The sequence below is a fragment of the Trachemys scripta genome, chromosome 3, assembly GCF_013100865.1.
Source record: "Trachemys scripta elegans isolate TJP31775 chromosome 3, CAS_Tse_1.0, whole genome shotgun sequence".
NCBI lineage: Eukaryota > Metazoa > Chordata > Testudines > Emydidae > Trachemys > Trachemys scripta.
Window position 1 is genome coordinate 105,025,908 of NC_048300.1, and position 22,111 is coordinate 105,048,018.

Here is a 22,111-nt window from a genome sequence, read left to right on the forward strand (position 1 = left end):
CAGGGGAGAGCGGTGGGCGGGGGGCTGAGGGGGGCTGGGGGCCAGGACCCCCCCCACCGCTCTCCCCTGCGGGGGCAGGAGGCAGAAGCTTGGTCCTGCGGCAGCCAAGCTTCCCTCTTCCCCCAGAGTGGTGCTTTCCTGCCCCTCCGCCTCCTCCTCTCACCGGGCAGACAGTGTGCCACTCAAAATCGGCTCGTTTGGCACGCATGCCATAGGTTGCCAACCCCTGTTCTATAGAAAAGTTTTCTTTAATTTGCATTCTGATTATGAGTAGGGTGACCAGATGTCCTGTTTTTATAGGGACAGTCTCATTTTTTGGGACTTTTTCTTATATAGGCACCTATTACCCCCTACCTCCTGTCCCATTTTTTCACAGTTGCTACCTGGTCACCCTAATTATGATCAATTTAGGCCCTGATCCTATAAAACTTAGTGCTTAGTTGAATATACGGTACGTTGCAACAATGACTTCAATTATTATTACTCTTGGAGTAAGGTATTGCTCTGCCCTAGTAAGGGTATCAGCATCTGGATCTAAGAATTCTGCAGCAATCCATTTTCTGTGGCAATTGTGATGGTGAGAATGACATCAGGAGATTTCACTGAGCATGTTCAGGGATTTCCCAAAAAATCTTTAAAAGGTAGCAGCTTCTGGAGTGTAAATAAATGGCCATCTATCCTCCCCACTGGCACATATACCCACGTGCATTTGCTGCACATATACAATACATGCCACTACATCAGTGTAACACATTTAAAATTAAGCCACTCCAGTAGTTTCTGGCTTCATGGTATAAGTTTTAAGGCAAAATGTGCAGAACACCCACGTAACCCAGGGCTTTTAGATCCCAAAGTAAATGTTTTCACATAATCATGGATTGCATCCAAGCAAATGTCTGTAAGATGACATTTCTGGAAGCGTTTTGCATCTTTACATTATATTTAGTTTACACGATATACTATACAACTGGAAAAAATAGCCATATAAGCCAGACCAGCATTTGACCTCTTGTAGAGCGTCTTTGAGAACAGGCTATTCCACCATCCTCCCCTTAGGCTAACACCTTTTACATCAGACAATTTCAAAATCAGGAACTTCTTTGAAGTTCCTGCTCTTGCTTTCATAGTTTACTTTAAAAACATCACAAGGCCAGTGGAATTTTTTTGTTCATATGTATTGGGGGCCCCAAGCCTCTAAACATAGATGTGAGTTTCTCTGCATTTTAAGCCCACTACATTTTCCCCATATTGGCCCCAAGCCTGCTCCAGTTTGAATCAATGGGAATCTTCAGTGAATTTCTGGGTAGAATTCAAGTTGTTAGTTTTAATCTTATAGCCCTAAATGATACTTACCTGAGGGACAGCTTGCCATGCCACCGTGGTGTTTGGCAGAGTCACTCAAGTACCTTCACTATAAACAGAAGGGAGCTGCTGATGGGTCATTCCCTGTGAAGGCCCCTCAACTCCAGATATAACTGTTCCTAAAATATTTAGGGAGGGGTGTGAGGGAAACCAGCATCTTTCTACTGTGTCAAATAGCACAAAACCGGCACCTCCGATCATATGGCTTGCTAATACCACATGCTGTTTCTGTAGTTTTAGTCAAGTGGGGGCAGTGAATGTGCTCTGTTTGTATGAACCACTGACAGGGAGCATGAAAAGAGAAAATAATTTAACTTGGACTGGTTTAGTTTTTCCCTTAAGGCCTGAACCATAGACCAGTGCAGTCAATGGGTGTCCTACTGAAATCCTTTGATGTCAAAGGGCTTTGGATCAGGTCCTTAGTTTCTTTTACACATAAGCCAAGGGTGAATTTTCATTTTTTCACTACTTCAGTCCTAGGTAGATGACTGCAGTGTGGCCTGGGGGAATAACACAGGGAAAAATGGAGGGGAAATATTTTTAATACCCTGTGACAGGGTTATGAGTTATTTTTAAGTAATGAGAAATGCAAGAATTAGAGGAGAGTTGTTTTTTTCCCACTGCCCCATAGATATGAAAGTACAGCTTACCCTTTCCCCCCCCCCATCTTTTCTATAATTTTCACTATATTTTCGATAAACATGAGTCAGACAAATGAGGCAAAGTTCCCTGTAATTTTTAGTAGCTCCCGCCCAGTCCTTACCCAATACTTTACAGCTACAGTTTATATGGGAGCAATTTGTCCTTTAAAAAAAAAAAAAAAAAAAAGACTGGCATGTTGTGATGAAGGGGGGTAAAAGGGAAGAGGAGGGGAAAGGGTGGAAGAGACAGTAAAACTAACCAGAAAGTGTGACACTAACAAAGTAGGGAACAAATGGGCAAATAGTAAAGCAGGCAGCTTGCTCACCAATAAGCTGACTAATGAAGACTTTGGCAACTGACATTGGGGACATAATTTTGCTCCATTCTGGTTTAAAGTTTTCACTTTTATCATTAATCGCAATAAAACCCATGCATTTAGGGCCTGATCCATATCATATTGAAATCCATGGAACAACTTGCATTGACTATAATGGGCTTGGGATCCGGCCCTTATATACTAATTTCTGTATAGTAGGAACCAAAAAGGTGTTATGTGCTGCACGCTGGTGAAATGCAGTAATCTTGGGGGTGGATCCTGATAGCATTCTGTACTGCCGTAACTATACTCAGTCACTTGGAGGTTGGGTGATGCTCTCCATGCTGACAAGTCCTCTTGCTAGCCTTTTGTGTCACCATATGGTGAGAGAAAGGGTAGCATCCTTTGTGCTCAACACTTTATCTTTGAAACTGGCTCTGCCTGCCTGGACGTCAGAGCTCACTTTCTCTCCAAGACATAATGACTCTGTCCCTTAACTGACATCTTCTTAAACAACAAACCTGCTCTTTTCTAAGTATAACTGTGAGAAAGGGAGGAAGAATATAGCCCTTAATTATAAGGCTCCAATGCTAGACTCTCAGATGTATAAAATTCATGCATACAAACTCATTAATTATTACCTTTCTAGGACTAATGTTATCTGCTGCATCCTATCCTCTGTCCTGTCTCTATACATTTGTCTATTTATGGCCAGGTTCAGTCACTCACTATGGGCTTGCTTGTGGAATAACCTCCTACGCAATGTAAGTGTGGCATAACGTGGCCCTTAGATTGTAAAATCTTCAGGGCAGAGACCTGGCCCTTGTGTCTGGGCCAGACACTCAGCAGAGCTTCACTGAAGTCAATAGGACTACTCAGATTCTTAACATTCAGCACATGCTTCAGTGTTTCATGCTGTAGTTATGGACTTGATGCAGGAATCACTTGGTGAAATTCTCTGGCCTGTGTTATCCAGGAGGTCAGGTTAGATTATCATAGTGGTCTTGGGGTGGGATGTACAAATAGGGTGCTACCAAATTCGTGGTCCATTTTGGTCAATTTCATGGTCATAGGATTTTAAAAATCATAAATTTCATGATTTCAGCTATTTAAACCTGAAATTTCATGGTGTTGTAATTTTAGGAGTCCTGACCCATAAAGGAGTTGTGGGGGAAGTCGCAAGATTATTGTACGGGGTGTGTGTGTGTGGTACTGCTACCCTTACTTCTGGCGGAGCTGTCTTCAGAGCTGGGCAGCTGGAGAGTGGTGGCTGCTGGCTGTGAGCCCAGCTCTGAAGGCAGAGATGCTGCCAGCGGCGGCACAGAAGTAAGCATGGCATGGTATGGTATTGCCACCCTTACTTCTGCGCTGCTGCCTGCAGAGCTGGACCCTCAGTCAACAGCCGCCACTCTCCGACAGCCTAGCTCTGAAGGCAGCATCACAGAAGTAAGGATGGCATGGTATGGTATTGCTACCCTTACTTCTACGCTGTTGCTGGCAGGGCGCTGCCTTCAGAGCTGGGTACCTGGCTAACAGCCGCTGCTTTCTGGCCACCCAGATCTGAAGGCAGCGCAGAAGTTAGGGTGGTAATACTGCGACCCCCCCAAAAATAACCTTGTGATCCCCTGCAACTCCCTTTTGGGTCAGGACCCCTAATTTGGAACAGCTGGTCTCCCCTGTGAAATCTATATAGTATAGAGTAAAAGCACACAAAAGATCAGATTTCATAGGGGGAGACCAGATTTCACGGTCCATGATGCATTTTTCATGGCCGTGAATTTGGTAGGGCCCTATGTATAAACACTATACACGCCAACAGGGTAGCGGCCATGATGGGGTAATGGGCAGAATAGTTACTTCCCCAGTTCTGACTAAGTGGCTGACCACCAATAGCTGAGATAAAAGGCTACTCCTAGAAAGAGAAGCCTCCTATAGATGGGGGATTCCAATGGAGAGGAGTTCCAAGGGAAGAGGAAGGAGAACTTCCAGGAAAAGGAACTTATGAAGAAATGTTCCTGATAGCTTGAGGAGGCCAGCCTGCAAGGCGCTACATGCTGTCACAGCGGTCGAGGGGGACTCCACATTAGCCAGAAGATAGGAAATGGCTGAGTGAAACAGCAGAGAGTCTATGGAAGCATACCCTCGCTGCTTAAGACAGGGTCCTTGGTCTGGAACCCAAAGGAGAGGGAGGGTCTGGGTTCCCCTACTGATGCCCCTGGGAATGGAGATAAAAAGAGGGACAAGGACTATCAAGTCCCAGGTGGGGTTGAAGGCCTGAGACAGGGTTATTAGACTTTTGTTTTATTGGATTCTTTTTACCCTAAAAGGGATGGGGTATAAGCAATGGGGCTGGAGGGCTAAGTCATGAAAAGGAGCAATCCACCGGAGGCTTGGAGTAGCCATTCACTGGGGTGCCAGAGCCAAAAAAGCTGCTACACCATGTTTGGCCACTAGGAAGCACTTTGGCCAGTGAGTGACCCTTCTATAGGTCCTTCTGGTCATAAAAATATATGAATCTATTAAGTGCTTTGCTAATTTGGAGCTTAAGTAATGCAGGGTTCTGAAATACCTCCTTATTTCCACAGGTGGTCCTTCCAGAATAGTGTCTGGGCAGTATGGTATGATTTGTCCTGCTTTTTTTCTATGCTATACCAATTGTGTATGTTAAAAAATGGACTTCACTCTCCAGAGGTGTTGATCCTGCATCTTTCACCACATCTAAACTCGCTCAAGCAAAAATGGATAAAATAAAAGGATTATTTTACTGTATCCACTCTGCTGTGACTTTGCACATTAAACAGTTGTTTGAAATGTTAAAAAATAAAAAGGTTTCCAAGAGAAACACCTTTTAAATGCTATAATTATAGCAACAATATTATTAGTCAAGACAGAGCTTTTAAGAAGATGAAGTATTTGGAAACTGTATTGTAAGCTGATAAGACTGTATGACTTTAGCACCATATTTGCTCTCTGGTACATCCCAGAGAACACAGTGGAAAATTAGAAGCATCCCATTAAGCAATACTCAATGTGAATGAATGTTTAACAGGAAAATAAAATAGTTAACAACCTTTAAAAAAGGGAAGTAACAGGCGTCTTTAAAAATATCAGGAGTGGGTCCTTTATGGGAAACTCAGAATAAAAAATGTTTGGACTAAACTCAAAATGTTATGAAAAGCACTCTTAAGTAATGACACATATCAGCAGTATTTGTAACTATAAGAACAATGTGATAAATTTTAACCGCAGGGGATCCAGTTTTGCGGGAAGTGCCTAATACACAGACATCATTTATAGGTTTCCAGTTATGACCTACGTCTAAAAGACATTTTAATGATAACTAGAGAAAGTAGATGGATTGTCTTCCCAGAGTGTTGAAGGTCCTGTTTGTTGTCATCCTCAGCTTCCATAAAGACCAGAGATTTGCAAAGGTACTCTTCAGCCTTGCTATCAGTGTGCAATACCAAAAGGATGGAATTATCTAAGATAAAACATGCCAGAGACATTCACTCCTCAGGATTTCCTGTGGGAGTCTGACCAAAATAAAGCAATATTAATAAATATAAATTCTGGAACATTATTATCAACAGAACTATGTCATGCAGTTTACCCTTGAATTCTTATAACCCCACTAGTTTTCTCAGGCAGTTCAAACATTTAACTGCAACCGGTCAAAGTGTTAGACCTCCCCACTGGGACAATTGTTCTAAATTACATTAAAGGCTCAAAGGCTTTGATAGACATGCCAAGGCAAGGAGTTTAATTTACTGAATGTTTTAACTCTCTGAACTAATGTGGGATCAGGAGTCCCCCTACCCATAGCTCTTAAAAATACTTCAGAACTAGATGCAATCTGGAAGCATATTAGTGCCAAAAATATGTGATAGCCCTCTCTTTGACTCTGTCTTTACCGTTTTTATTTTCATTTTCTTGGAGGTGGTGGGTAGTGGGAGCATAACAAATGCAAATTTCCTAGGGAGAGTGAACTGGGTTGGATAAATAAATCCCAACCAACCAGAATTTTCATTGAAGATTTGAAGTGAATTAACCTCTTTTTGAGATATGAAAACCTCTGGCTATTATTTTTCCAAGTTGCCCACTACTGCACTTCCTGGTTTTGGTCTGGCCTAGAAGTGGAAGTAATCAAAATTAAGCCATGGAAAAAAACTGCTCTTAGAAAAAACAGGAAACAATACAAATCTCATGAGAAATCCTCATCTAATGGGATTTCTTAGCCAAGAAAATTAGATTAGTTTATCACAGAAAAATAGTGTATAACAAGCTGAAAGCCCATTCCGTTGCATGGGTGTAATTCACAAAGTCATGTGCGTCTGTATACAAATATGTATGGGAACAGACCACAAATGCTATTGATGACTGAACCTCGTGATATTCTAAACAAAAAGAACACTCAACCATACTTGTAGCTGTTTCCAGTGTGTCACACTGACTCAACAGACCTTCTAAGCTTCAGAGTGGCACACGGACAGAGTGACAATCCTGGAATCTTATTACATGCATACTATTATAATTACACATGAACAGAGAGAGGCACCATCTGACTAAAGGTTTGGGGTTTATTTCTGAGATTTCCTTAACCTTCCACATTACACAAAGGCTTGGGCATGCTGCACATACAAAGTCTAAGGGTACGTCTACACTACCCGCCGGATAGTAATCGATCTATCAGGGATCGATTTATCACATCTAGTGTAGATGCGATAAATCAATCCCCGATCACTCCGCTGTCGACTCCTGTACTCTACTGTGGCGAGAGGCGGAAGCGGAGTCGACAGGGGAGCGGTGGCAGTCGACCCCGCGCCGTGAGGATGCGAGGTAAGTCGACCTAAAATATGTTGACTTCAGCTACACTATTCTCGTAGCTGAAGTTCCGTATCTTAGGTCGATTCTCCCCTCCCTCCCCAGTGTAGAACAGGCCTAAGAGTGCATCTACACTTCGAACTGGGGGTGTAATTCCAAGCTTGAGGAGATATACTCGCACTAGCTCTTGGAGGGATATGTACACAGTTTGCTAGCCACTCCCTCCTGCCACTCAAGCCACCATGGCTACGTTCTATTTTTATCACACTAGCTCCATGAGAACTAGTGCATGTATTTCTCCTCAAGCTGGGAACTGCACCCTTAGCTCGAAGTGGAAACATACCCTGAGTAGTGCAGTACTTAGTGTCTGTTCCAAAATCTTAAGTGAATGTTTAGAACCATAGCAGTTACAGACCATACTGCATTTATATGTACCTATTTGTCCAGTGGCATTATGGGTACTGTTCTTTCATATGATTCAATGCTAATTGTTTTGATTGTTGATATTTCAGCTTCTATTTTATTTTGGTTATTTGGCTTGTTTTTTAAACTAAAGTCAGTTAACTCAAGGTCACTGTTAACTCTGTGTTAACTACATTATGGCTGAGACAAGTAAATCTTGTGGACATGTTTGATACTGAGAGTTGGTTTAAAAGTGAGCTGTGAGTTGCTGGGTTATGTTATGGCTAATATTGTATCTCGACTAGTTGAGAATAAATTTTTACAGAATGTACTACAAACCAACTGAAGAAACCGCTGAAAAATAAATTTGCTATAAACCTTTTTATTCCAATTCCTAGCTAAGGGTTAGATTATGTCTCCCAATCAATGGGAGTTGCATGTTCCAATAGGAGAACATAATTTTGTCCTAATATTTTTTCCCCCAAGCAATGGTAAGCAATGAAAGGATTAGTTTTCAATAAATATGTACTATAGATAGGTGCTTGCAAGAAAATGATGAAAGCACCTTTACTTTAACAAAGCTCCTGTGAACGTCATAAAACCTAAACAATATTTCTGTGGTGAAACTGTTATTTCAAAGTTGACTCTGTACATGACTTTTTGGATTAAATTAAGTTTATTTGAAGGTTTCAGTACACCTGCTTAGTTCTCTGGAGCTCAAACCCACATATATCTGTCTAACAAATAACCCCTAACATTTCTATTATTAGATAAGAGAAAAATATTTTGTTTTTTGTTAATTTGTTTGCTTTGTGCATTTAATGGCATTTTGTGTATAGCCAATTTCATTGTTCTGCCTGTCTACTGAGTCAGATTCATAGATTCATAGATTCGAGGTCCCTTCCAGTCCTAGAGAGGTCATCGAGTCCAGTCCCCTGCCCGCATGGCAGGACCAGATACTGTCTAGACCATCCCTGATAGACATTTATCTAACCTACTCTTAAATATCTCCAGAGATGGAGATTCCACAACCTCCCTAGGCAATTTATTCCAGTGTTTAACCACCCTGACAGTTAGGAACTTTTTCCTAATGTCCAACCTAGACCTCCCTTGCTGCAGTTTAAACCCATTGCTTCTGGTTCTATCCTTAGAGGCTAAGGTGAACAAGTTTTCTCCCTCCTCCTTATGACACCCTTTTAAATACCTGAAAACTGCTATCATGTCCCCTCTCAGTCTTCTCTTTTCCAAACTAAACAAACCCAATTCTTTCAGCCTTCCTTCATAGGTCATGTTCTCAAGACCTTTAATCATTCTTGTTGCTCTTCTCTGGACCCTTTCCAATTTCTCCACATCTTTTTTAAAATGCGGTGCCCAGAACTGGACACAATACTCCAGCTGAGGCCTAACCAGAGCAGAGTAGAGCGGAAGAATGACTTCTCGTGTCTTGCTCACAACACACCTGTTAATACATCCCAGAATCATGTTTGCTTTTTTTGCAACAGCATCACCCTGTTGACTCATATTTAGCTTGTGGTCCACTATAACCCCTAGATCCCTTTCTGCTGTACTCCTTCCTAGATAGTCTCTTCCCATTCTGTATGTGTGAAACTGATTTTTCCTTCCTAAGTGGAGCACTTTGCATTTGTCTTTGTTAAACTTCATCCTGTTTAACTCAGACCATTTCTCCAATTTGTCCAGATCATTTTGAATTATGACCCTGTCCTCCAAAGCAGTTGCAATCCCTCCCAGTTTGGTATCATCCGCAAACTTAATAAGTGTACTTTCTATGCCAATATCTAAGTCGTTGATGAAGATATTGAACAGCGCTGGTCCCAAAACAGACCCCTGCGGTACCCCACTCGTTATGCCTTTCCAGCTGGATTGGGAACCATTAATAACAACTCTCTGAGTACGGTTATCCAGCCAGTTATGCACCCACCTTATAGTAGCCCCATCTAAATTGTATTTGCCTAGTTTATCGATAAGAATATCATGCAATACTGTATCAAATGCCTTACTAAAGTTTAGGTATACCACATCCACAGCTTTACCCTTATCCACAAAGCTCATTATCCTATCAAAGAAAGCTATGAGATTGGTTTGACATGATTTGTTCTTCACAAATCCATGCTGGCTGTTCCCTATCACCTTACCACCTTCCAAGTGTTTGCAGATGATTTCCTTAATTACTTGCTCCATTATCTTCCCTGGCACAGAAGTTAAACTAACTGGTCTGTAGTTTCCTGGGTTGTTTTTATTTCCCTTTTTATAGATGGGCACTATATTTGCCCTTTTCCAGTCTTCTGGAATCTCTCCCGTCTCCCATGATTTTCCAAAGATAATAGCTAGAGGCTCAGATACCTTCTCTATTAGCTCCTTGAGTATTCTAGGATGCATTTCATCAGGCCCTGGTGACTTGCAGGCATCTAACTTTTCTAAGTGATTTTTAACTTGTTCTTTTTTTATTTTATCTGCTAAACCTACCCCCTTCCCATTAGCATTCACTATGTTAGGCATTCCTTCAGACTTCTCAGTGAAGACCGAAACAAAGAAGTCATTAAACGAGAAAAACAAACAAATGTGTCACAATAATGGCATATATATTTATATACAGCAAAACGAGCAAAATCCCATCAGGGTAGGATGGCCAGCCAAGCAGTTCCAAGTATTAGATGTCCAGCTTGCTGAAATCCAAAACTCTTAGTCACCTACCTAAAAATCTCCACCTACCTAAAATTCCATTCACGGGGCCTGTGGTAGTCTGGGGCTGGCTCTCCTTCATGGTCCACACCAGCCCACAGACCTCAGGGTTTGGTGTTTTTTTTGTTTTTGTTTTGCTTTCCTCTAGGTATACCCAGTTGATCCAGCAAGCAAACCATGCTACAACGGAAAGCATTTAGCCTGAGCCCACCCCACAGAATCACACAGGGTTCAGAATCTCCATGTAGGGAACCCAGAAAAAAAGTAAAAGAAGGATCTTTGGACAGAGTCCCTAGGCTACTGCTCCTGGGCTTTAAGACACAGCTGTCTACCTTTTAGTTTTAATTCCATTCCTGAACTAGAGTTCACTACCTGTGAAGTTAGGATGACCCACTTACTCCAGGGCATATCCTGCACAATTCCTATGCCCTTTCATGAGTACAGTTACGTTAACAATCTGTTAGCATTTATACAGTCAGAACAAAAGCAACAAAATGTAGCATTCGTAACTATGAATAAGTAACGTAAATGAGGCTCTCTCAATCTGGCTTGTCACCTATAGAGGGAGCAGAAAGTTCCACCCTCTAAGCCTTCTAGCTCTGCGGTGCTTACATTAAAAACAAATGCCACTGGTATCACAATCTGAAAGGTGCAGAGAGATTCAGCTTCATAGTCTATTTTCTGTTTGTGACATACAGATATTGAAGCTAGAAGACTATTTTTCTCACTGCTGAAATACCATCCTATATACATGTGTGCCAGGTTGTTTCATATTTTGCAATAGATGTCAGTAACAAATCTATAGCTCAAATCTCAAATCCACCAGAAGCCAAATTACCTCTTACTTGATTTGCTCAATATTTATTTCAATTGTATTAGACCTTCTGATACAAAGATATTAAATCTTAACAGTTTAATGTTTTCTTACTGAAAATGATCACATTGTTTAATATTACTAGTGGTAAAATATTTTTCTACAACTCTATTATCTTTAGCTTTTTCCACCCTCACTCTTTTGGGTTACACTTACCCATCTCCCACAGGACAACATCTAATTGCTCCTTGACTGACCTTCTGCCTTGTCCCAACAACTTTGCCGCAGAGGTCATTTCACCAATCCATTATTCTTAAAGAGAGAAGAGAGTGCTTCCTAATGTAGAAGCTTCTGTTCCTGTTACTGCTCAATTGATTAAAAGGGAGTGATTCATAGCTAATGACCATCTTCTAACAAATATCCGGTGGCAAAGCTTTTATTAAAACAGTGATTTAAAAAACAAACACAGAGGTATGTTAATTTTCAGAACCAGAAAAGGTTACAACTGGCTCTTTAATGGCAAATTAAATCCTGTACTATATTGTCATGTATTCTCCTCATTGCCAAATGTGGTTTTCCAATGAATGACTACTCCAACATAAAAATCTGCCTTCAAAAAATTATGACAAGGTAGAAGCTATCTTAAACTGTGTGATCTTTGTAGGAAAACAAGAACAAAAATGCTGTTTCTTTTAATTAAGAGACGATTTAAGTTCAAAAATTTATGGACAAATTTTGTTCACACATGTACCCTGTAAATCAGGATAGAATTGGTCCTTAACAGTGTTCCTTGGCTGAGTTTCCTCAGTAGGGGTCTAATCCAATGCCCACTGAAATAAACGGAAAGACTCCCACTGAATTCAAGGGGCATAGGATTAGACCCTATGGTTTAGGTAATTTGAAACTTTAACTGGAGATGTTTAATTAATTGTTCTGGTTGCAGAAACTGAAGCTGCTAATAAAGAGCCAAATTCAACTCTGAAATATACCTAGATAAATTTGGAGTGACTCCATTTTGAAAGGCATCCTCAAGGAAATGTGTTTTGAGAAGAGATTCGGAGGAGAAAACAGAGGTTGTTTGATGCACAAGATTTTCAAACAATTGACTCTTTAACTTGGATTTCAAGTAGTAGCCAGTGTCAAAAGTGATAGAAGATAACTAAGGTTGAAATCCTGAACCCAGAGAGGTCAATTGCCGAACACCCATTGACTGCAACAAAGCCAGCATTTCACCCTAAACGACTGCTTCTAATTTGGCTGGTAGTTCCACTATAAACAGTACTATAACACATAATATTCAGTTCTTAAAAATAATCAAAGAAGAGGAGGACTGTTTTGTTTTCCTAAAACATTATATTGAGGTTCCATGTATAAAGGGTTAATCAATTATTAATAGTTGTTTTACTATACAGTTAATCAATTGCTATAGATTGGTATAAAGTCCAACAGATAAACTGGTTGCTAATAACAATGTCTTATAAATCCTTCTACTGATGCATTTATAGCCACTGATACATATGCTACTTGTGTCTGTGACATGCCTATAACATATAATCATTTTATAAACCCTTTGTAAACCATTTATACATGAAACCTCAATATAAAGTATGACCAAAAACCCCTCAACTGCAATGCCAGTACATTTTATCTTTAGTTCATCCTGTGAAGCATTTCAAAGGCATGATTTGTCTGGGAGTACAGTGCCAGTTTTGTTCCTTTGTGGGAGTTTTTGCTCTAATTTTATTCATTTGTGTAGTTTTCCCTTTACAAATACATCACTCACTAAACTATTAAAAGCAATATTTGCAGAAGGTCTTCAAAATAATGACAAATAACAAACAATCATTTAAAAAAACAGTAACCATTCATCAAAATTACAAACTAGAAGTGTATTTCCTCCAACTAATACATGGGCCACTTCACCCTGGCATAGATAAATCATGAATCAGCCAAGGGGTTAGTTAGTGCTGCTGGTTTCTGCTGAATTGAAAAGCAAAGAGGCTTTCTGAAAGATACATTTCCTGAACAAACAGGGATAGTGGGATTTATTTATGCTTTAAATGTTGAAGCCTTTGCCCTGAGATAAAGATAAAAGGATGGAAATATATTTGTCCTGATGTCCTAGTGGAAACTGTTCAGAGCATGGTATTCCCAATTTTATAGGCCAGTGGAGACAGGAAAAAAGATTTCTGTGATGTTTGTAGTGATACAGTCCACAGAAAAAAACCTTCCTATGAACAAGCAGAGAGAGCAGAGACTAGTGCTAAAGCAAACAATGAAACAAGCCCTTGTGTCCTACATACTGACAAAATTGTAGGCACAGGGATTAAAATGTTTCATCCCAAGTATCCAGTATCTCCCAGAAGGACTAGAATAAGAGGAAATAGGAAGCATGAGGTTAAGAATTTAGTGAGATTGGAGAGATAGTCAAAGACTTGGATGGATTAGATTGTCTGCAACTGATTACTAGGAGGATGTCCCTAAGGTCTCCACAACATCAGCACTAGAGAACTTTTCTGCAGTCGAGAAGTGGAGTAACCGGTGTGATGAGTCATGAAATGTGTATGTGTGTGTGAGAGAGAGTAATATAGATGTATACATGGACTTTCAAAAGTTACAAGTAACTTTGGGTGTTTCCATTTTTAGAGTACCCTATTTGACATCTTAAAGTGAGCTGATTTTCAAAATGTGCTGAGTACCCACCCTCTGAAAATCAGGCCCCTTTAAGGTGTCTTACGTTGGGATCGCAAAAATTTGAAACACCCTAAATTACTAAAAAGAACAGGAGTACTTGTGGCACCTTAGAGACTAACAAATTTATTAGAGCATAAGCTTTCGTGGACTACAGCCCACTTCTTCGGATGCATCTTATGCTTATGCTCTAATAAATTTGTTAGTCTCTAAGGTGCCACAAGTACTCCTGTTCTTTTTGCGGATACAGACTAACACGGCTGCTACTCTGAAACCTAAATTACTAGTCACTTTTGAATATCTTGACCATATAGATATACATATATTAATATGTGTAAATAAATTACGAATGAGAGAAAAATCTGAGAAAAGAAGGAAAAACAAGGAAATAGAAAATCTAGCCTGAAAAGAATAGTCACAGATCAAAGATATAAAATGTAAAGTGACATTATTTTGCATTTCATTAAATGCTGTGACACAGTAGGACTAATGTTGTTTCACCAGATCCTGAGAGAGAGATTCAAGGAGGAAGGAACCAAATGCCGTAATTGTTTAAGGCTATCATTCTAATATAGTCTTAAAGTTAGAGGTTAACCAGGACTTTAAGAAAAAATGGGCCTGAGCCACAAATTTGGAATGCGAATCCAGAACCAAGCTTTCTAAAAATTAAGGTGGGTTTGGATCTAAATTTTTGGCTCAGCCCCATTTCTAAGCACGGGTCTTCACTACAAGATCGACCCTACTGCAATCGATGCAGCAGGGATCAATTTAACAGGTCTAGTGAAGGCCTGCTAAATTGATGGCAGAGTGCTGTCCTGTTGACCCTGGTACTCCAGCTCTCCGAGAAGAGTAAGGGAAGTTGACCGGAGAGCGTCTCCTGTTGATGCAGCCCAGTGAAGACACTGGGGTAAGTTGACCTAAGCTATGTCGACTCCAGCTATGTGAATAACGTAACTGGAGTAGCATAACTTAGGTCAACCTACCCCCGTAGTAAAGACAAGCCCTCAGTATAAGTATCTGATGTTTTTTGGGTTAATTTGGGTTTTTGCTTTTAATTTGCATTAACACACTATTCAAGTAAATGATGCTACTGTGCCTGCAATACCAAAGCAGGTGCCAGAGGAAGCATGGTGTTTGTGTCAGCATTTGTCTTCCCATGTTACAATACACAATAAAATATAATCACCATCATATATTCTATATATGATATCAACCCGACATTACCAAGGCCCCAGTCCTGCAAACACTTCTGCACATATTAGATTTGTAGACGAGTAGTCCCACTGAGGGGACTTCTTGTGTGTGTAAAGTTTAGCATATGCATAAGCGTTTGCAGGATTAGGCCCAAGTCACAAATATCCCAAACTCCTTTCATAACCAGTCAATTAAAAATGGAAAATAGAAAATAATCTTCAGACAAAACTTGTCCCACTTGTGAATTACATGCCACTTTAGATTTTGTTTCTCACAGGAGCCTGCTGATTTGTCATCTTCTTTATGCAATGTCTATTAATCTGAAAGTTTTATTTTGCAAGTACAAAAAGTGAGATCTAAGATGATGTATTAAGGCATATAAGTAATCAGGAAAAAATGCAGTTTAGCCCATGTATTCTCTGGAACTATGTATAAATATTTACAAATTATAGAGTTAAATCCAACTTGTTTTGTAAATGAAATAGATTCTGCTTTTTGATGGGAAACATCAAACTCCAGAGAGCATGGGAGAATGAGGCATGAAACCCTTTTGAAAAGGACTCCCATACTCTTACAAAATCAAGTATTATGCAGTTTTCAACTTTTTGCATATTTTAGTTGTGAATACACCCACACATCCATGCATTCATGGAAGCATCTTTTGCAGAGATTTTTTTTTTTTTGCACTTACCAGTTTCTTTGTAAACAATTTAACAAAAAAATAGTTTGCAAGGGACTGCTCTGTACAAATGAGAGCACATCTGTGGCACAGGCAGTAAAAGTCAACAGTTAATTAATTGTTAAGGGCTTTGGTCATCTAAAACTTTGGCTCTGTATGTACTGTATGAATCATGGTTTGTGATCCCTAATTTCCAAAGAAGTCAACATTTGGCCCTCCATTTCAGCCCTTTCCCTCCTTCCCATTATCATCCCTCCCCATACACACCCACGCCCAATTGTGAAGAAGCTAAAAACAATGGCCATATATGGAAAATGGTCAATTCATACATCAGTGAACTGTACTGAGCATGATCAATGAATACTGTAGTCTGAAATATAGAGCTCTCTCCCAGGCTGATTTAAATAACTCCCTGATAGAAGAGCCTTTAAAAAAAGAAACAAAATGTTAACACACCAAAAAGAAAGACAAAAAAGAGGAAAAAATAGAACAAAATAAAGCCAGTAAAAGACTATGTACAGTTTTTAAAGAAATTGTAGCTTGCTTTTAGCTACTCAGTATAAATCAATGGCTTCCAGTTACAGAAATCAGAATTTGATTCAATCAGTCTGTTGCTATGTGATAACTATCATGTTGAAAAACAACATCTCACAAACTGTGAGCCTTGTCACATCACTTTGATCTCTGAGACCCTAGATCTATGGGGAATACAATAAAATCTTCCACAGCTTCTGATGACTTGCTCAGTTGCATTTGTTGAGGAAAGATCTACAGCATGTAGTGTGTATGGATGCCATTTTTTTTTTTTTTTTTAAACACAAAATGGATCCAGCCGTTAGCAAAAACAGGCCAAACTCTACAATCTTTACTCAGGCAAAACTCCTATTGAAGCCAATGGCAGTTGTGCTTGGATAAGGAATGACAAACAGCTGCATGTTTTGCAATAATAAACTTAAAACTGCATTTTAATCTGCAAGATACCCTTTGTCCAAAGGAATTCCATGTGCTTACCAGAAGCCTGCTAACAGCAACTAGTGAAAAACTGTAACAGGCTGGCTGACCTTTTAAGGCAAGCTGGTCTCACCTTTGCCCATGACTTAGCAGCTATCCCTCAGCCTCACTGATGAGGGTTAATTAACAACATAAGGGCTAATTAGTGACCCCCAGCTGGGGGTAATGGGGCTTAATTAGAAAGACTGACACCCCAGTTGTGGTGGTGAAGCAGGGAGAGTACTACTTTGATGGAGCTGGGAAGTCAGTAGGGTGGAAAATCCTGGGAGGAGGAACAAGGAGAGTCCCACTCTGGGAAAAGCCTGAGGAAGTCAGGTTGAGAGATCCACAGGGAACAGAGGGAGGAGCCCTGAGCTAGGCCTACAAAGATAAGGAAATAAAAGAGAAGCCCAGGAGATACCCAAAGGCTATTAATTATAAGAGAAATTTTGCAGCAGGCAGATCCCTTAGGAAAGCTGTAGGAATCTTTGGGAAAGGGAGGCAGTAGGGGACTCCTTCTGGAGAAGAAGCAAGGTGAGAGAAGCCCTGCAGTTGCCAGGAGAAGGGGTCAAGAATCAGAGGACTTTAGTGGAGCCTGAGAGAGGCAGATCGGCAATTAGTTTGGGTATTTGAGTTGGACCTTTACTTACCCCAAAAAGGGAATGAACCATTGTGTGAGTTGGCCAGAAGGAAGCGTCACAGAAGATCCAGCGAGTGAGTCTGGGGAAGAGGCTGGCAGGGAATGGTCATGGTGGCTGAGAAAGTGGCCGCAAGGGAGGGTATGAGAGGCAAAGTGCCTATAAGGTGTGTCTAGGTTGGGGGGAGGGTGCCCTTGAGGTAAGGACACGGGTTTACAAACACCTAGTAATACTATCCAGTAATTAAAGTTGACACAGCTGAAACAAAACATAAACCCACAAATAGCCCTTCCTCATAACAAACAAGAAATAAAACAATCAATATAGGATAAAGGAAACAACAAGGAAACAAAAACATCTTGAATTTCTCCCCGAAAGGTTCCACAGATGTGCATGTACCCATGTAAGATAAGTAGAAATAGCATGTCATGGACCCTCAACAAAGAAGCTCCGTTCCCCAATCCTTTTGAGATTACACAAAGATACAATCAACATTTCCAACCCTGTTGATCTTAACCGCCCTTCTGAGTCACAGGAAATCAGACATCCCTCCTGTAGATCAGTGCTATATTATTTAAGGTTATGAATACTCATATTTATATTCTGTGGGGGCAGAATCTATAGTAGAGCTCAGCCAATCATCGTCACTGTGATACAAAGAAGGGGGAGCAACTCTTTCTAACCCTCCCCCTTTTATGCCACTGAGGGCCAGATCTTCTATGTTTGGCTCCTATTTGTTTTTAGAGGCAGAGTGTAGCATGGAGCCCAAAGTGTTTAACCTAGCCTAGATGTCACAAAGGTATTGGCTGAAGATGGACTAGCTGACCTAATAGATCTTTTCCATCTTGAATTTTCATGTTTTTATGGCTTAATGGGGCAAGGTCCAAATCTCGGGAAAAGGTTACAGATTCTAAATTTTTTCAGAGATGAAAAAGCCATTCTTAACCACTGCTGAGGTATGTTCTTTCATGTTCCGCTCACAATCAAAATCACTTTCCAGGCTGCAAACTTTAACCTGTCTGCCAACAGATAGGGTCTCCATTGAACAGTCAAGATACTCTAACTACATGCTTCCTTGAAATAATGTGGTAATGATTTCAGGAGACATCCCCTAGGATTTCTGGTTTCAAAAATTAGTTACTTTAAAAACAAGATTTTAGCTGCAAGTTGAAAGATCAGGATCCCTTTAGACGATCCTTTGAGAAATGATTTTTGGAGCTTCTCGGTATTGAAGAAAAGATCACATCTTGTTTGACTCACCAGAAGTAAACAAAGCCAACCAAGGAAGCTCTATCTATCCTAGTGCACATGTCCAGCTTTGTTTATTGTAGGACACACAAACAGTCACTTTAAAATAAAAATACCTGTCTGGCTGCTGCTGCAAAGATCACTTGTAAAGAGAGGAATGTCACGGGGAGAACTCTGACCTCTAAACCTGCAACAACAAAAAGGCCAAATTTTCAGAAAGTTATTTTTGAAGTTTAAATAAACCTTGACAGACTCCCCTTAAATTTCTTTTCCAGCGAATAATTTTCAGCTAGGGAAATATTGCTTCCTAGAGAAGATGAAAATATTTCCATTTTCCTTCTGTCTAGTGCAGTATTATAAGATCATTTGACCTATCAGACAGAGTGGAAAATCTCTGTTAAACTCAGTGTTATTAGTTGGGTAGTGTTTCACATTTCTCTGTTCTCTGCTCCCTTTTTCTCTCAGCATTTCTTCCTTGTCACGCTGGCTCATTCCCTTTCACAGACTATGTGGAAAAGGTTGAATTATATGTTTACATTTTTCTTTTTAGTCCAACTACAGCATTAAGTGGGAACAGTGACAATACTTTCTTAGGGGAAAATCCTGCCTGGGCATAGAAGGGGTAGGCAGTGGAACACCATGGAGGCTTATGAGTGAGGAATTCTCATTCTCCAAGACACTGCAATAGTGTCCATGCTGATTATGTCCCACCTCCAACATCTAAAGAATTATAGAGAACCTGAACCTTTTCTTCCTTCATGTTATCCTACCACACATACCCTCTATATAGACCTTAACCAAATTTCAGGAGGGCCAAGGAGCAGTGGGAGAGGGAAAATATATAAGCCCTAGGCTAATTAAGGCATGGTTCCCTATAGACTAGGGAGGATTGTTACAGGTTAATTGAAGCACCTGTAGTCAATTAAGGTCCTGTCAGGAACCTAATAAAACCCCCTGCTTCAGGCAGTTAAGGGAGGAAGAGAAAGGACTGGAGCTTGGAGGTGTGCTGTGAGAGTCTAGTGAACTGAAGTAAGGGAGACCCTGTCCCACTAGGGAAGGGAGATTCCCTTCCCCAGTGTCTAAGGACTGAAGGTGCCCCACCCAAGGGGGAAGAAGGTAAGATATGTGGGCAGAGTTATGGTGCGGTGCATGGTTCCAGCAACCACGCACTGCACCATAACAACTCTAACTCAGGAACCAACCCATGCAACAAACCTCGATGCCAACTCTGCCCACATATCTACACCAGCAACACCATCACAGGACCTAACCAGATCAGCTACAACATCACCAGCTCATTCACCTGCACGTCCACCAATGTTATATATGCCATCATATACTAGCAATGCCCCTCTGCTATGTACATTGGCCAAACTGGACAGTCACTATGCAAGAGGCTAAATGGACACAGGTCAGATATCAGGAATGGCAATATACAAAAACCTGTAGGAGAACACTTCAACCTCCCTGGCCACACAACAGCAGATGTAAAGGTAGCCATCTTACAGCAAAAAAACTTCAGGACCAGACTCCAAAGAGAAACTGCTGAACTCCAGTTCATTTGCAAATTTGACACCATCAGATCAGGATTAAACAAAGACTGTGAATGGCTTTCCAACTACAGAAGCAGTTTCTCCTCCCTTGGTGTACACGCCTCAACTGCTAGCAGAGCACCTCACCCTCCCTGATTGAACTAACCTTGTTATCTCCATACTGATTTATACCTGTCTCTGGAGATTTCCATTACTTGCAGCTGAAGAAGTGAGGTTCTTACCCACAAAAGCTTATACTCCCAATACTTCTGTTAGTCTTAAAGGTGCCACAGGACCCTCTGTTGCTTTTTACAGATTCAGACTAACATGGCTACCCCTCTGATACAGATAGAATAGTTATCTTTAAAAATGTGTTACTTCCTTTATAATACCTGAGTTAACTAAATAACTTTACCTCAGTATTTATATTGTTCAAGGCATTTTCTATAGTATGTATTAGAAAGGAAGAGTCACAGCAATAGTGGCACAGCTCAAGGACTTAACCAGGTATGTTCACAGGCACCATGATAAGCACCTGGTTTTCTGGTGGAGGGAAGGCAACATAAAGACTGAACCTCCCTGATCTCTCTGGAGAACAGAACAACAGGACAAAGATACAGTGTCTCTCTGGATGCTCAACAGGATCAGAAGTCAGGTGATTTCCTTTCCTTACCTGCAGAAGTTGAGATATGAGGAGTGGGTAAGTAGCATCATTACAGTGAGGAGACCAGTTTCATTGCCCTCAGGCTGCTCCTCCACTAGAAGAACTTTTGGGAAGCAGGAGTTGAAAAGATCGAGGCAGGCAGAAGAAACTCTGAGAATATAAAAAGATCTTGAAAAGGAAGAATAAAAACGTAGGGGGAGGGCAAATGAGGTACAGAGTGAGGGATTGAACCAGAGTGAAGGAGAGAAGGGCTTCCAATGGAGCCTCTAGAGTCAGTGGAGATTGGAGACAGAACCACTGGCCATCCCATGGTGTGGTGACAACATTCTCTCTCCCCTCCCCCTGCCGCACCAACAGAATATTCCCAGGAAAATGAAGTGAGAAGATCCGTAGTGTATTTGCCTCCCCAGAGCAGAGATCCCTCCTGTGGGGCTCTACTTACTACTTTCTAAAGCATAAATAAGGAACCTGAACTACATAATTTCTATTTGCTACTTTAACTATTTGTCTAGTAACATTAAGCTCAAAGAAGGAGTTTTGTCTGAGGAACACAACCTCCGTTATTAGCACCACATGTTCTGAGATAAAGAAAAGAATCTTTCTTATTTCAGAAATCTCATTTCTGAGTTGCCACCCCAGCCTCTGACTTTTTAACTTCTTTGCCATTTTGAATGGATTTCAAAACAAATCAACAGACACATAGTCTTCGGTTATTTTTGGCTAGTGTTGGATAAATGAATAGTCCAAAAAGTTTCTGACGTTGTGCCAAATGTCCATGTGCCTAAAGCTTAAGAGTCATGTTTTCCAGGAAACCTTGAAGTTTGCTGTGATTTATGCTTTTGATATTGTCATCCATTACTGTATTCAAAGGAGTTGTCTGCATAAAGGTTGATAGAGGGCAGTCAAACCTTTAGCATTGCACAAATTATATCATTAGGTGTCTGCCTATGGGTCGACTTGTTCTCAAGCCCCCAAAACTAAACACAGCTGAGATCTAAATCCTTTGACAAATGAAGGCCCTGTGCAAGGATCACGAATAACATATGGCAAATGGAATTTATAAACACTACCCTGCAGTACAATATACACCTGATAAATGGCAATCTACAATAATACTGTTGAAAAAGACACTTGATGCAAGCCTGATGCATGGCAGAGAAACATTAAGAGAAATTTATAAGACATTTCAAAGCGGACAATGGTTTTGTACAATTGCACTGTCGGCAATTTCTTGTGTCACATAAGGGCTGCATCCTTATTTGCTTGAACAAGGACATGAAAGAGGATAGTCATTTGGCCTGTCATGCCTTAAGTCTGTGGAGCCACGAGGAAGAAAGGTGGTAATAATTACGGTAGTGTAGACACAGATAGAACAAGAGACACACATAATGGAGATAGGAACAAACACAGGAAGGTTG

General features: G+C 40.6%; 1 long non-coding RNA gene across 1 annotated transcript in view; it reads right to left on the reverse strand.

Moving 5' to 3' along the window:
- LOC117875617 overlaps positions 1-20,962 on the reverse strand; it is a 52,925-nt gene extending 31,963 nt beyond the window's left edge. The window contains exons 1-2 of the long non-coding RNA XR_004645306.1: positions 20,703-20,962; positions 18,614-18,684 (exon numbers count right to left, since the gene is read on the reverse strand). This is a non-coding gene — a long non-coding RNA (uncharacterized LOC117875617). The remainder of the gene's footprint in view (positions 1-18,613; positions 18,685-20,702) is intronic.
- Between the last annotated feature and the right edge of the window lie 1,149 nt (positions 20,963-22,111).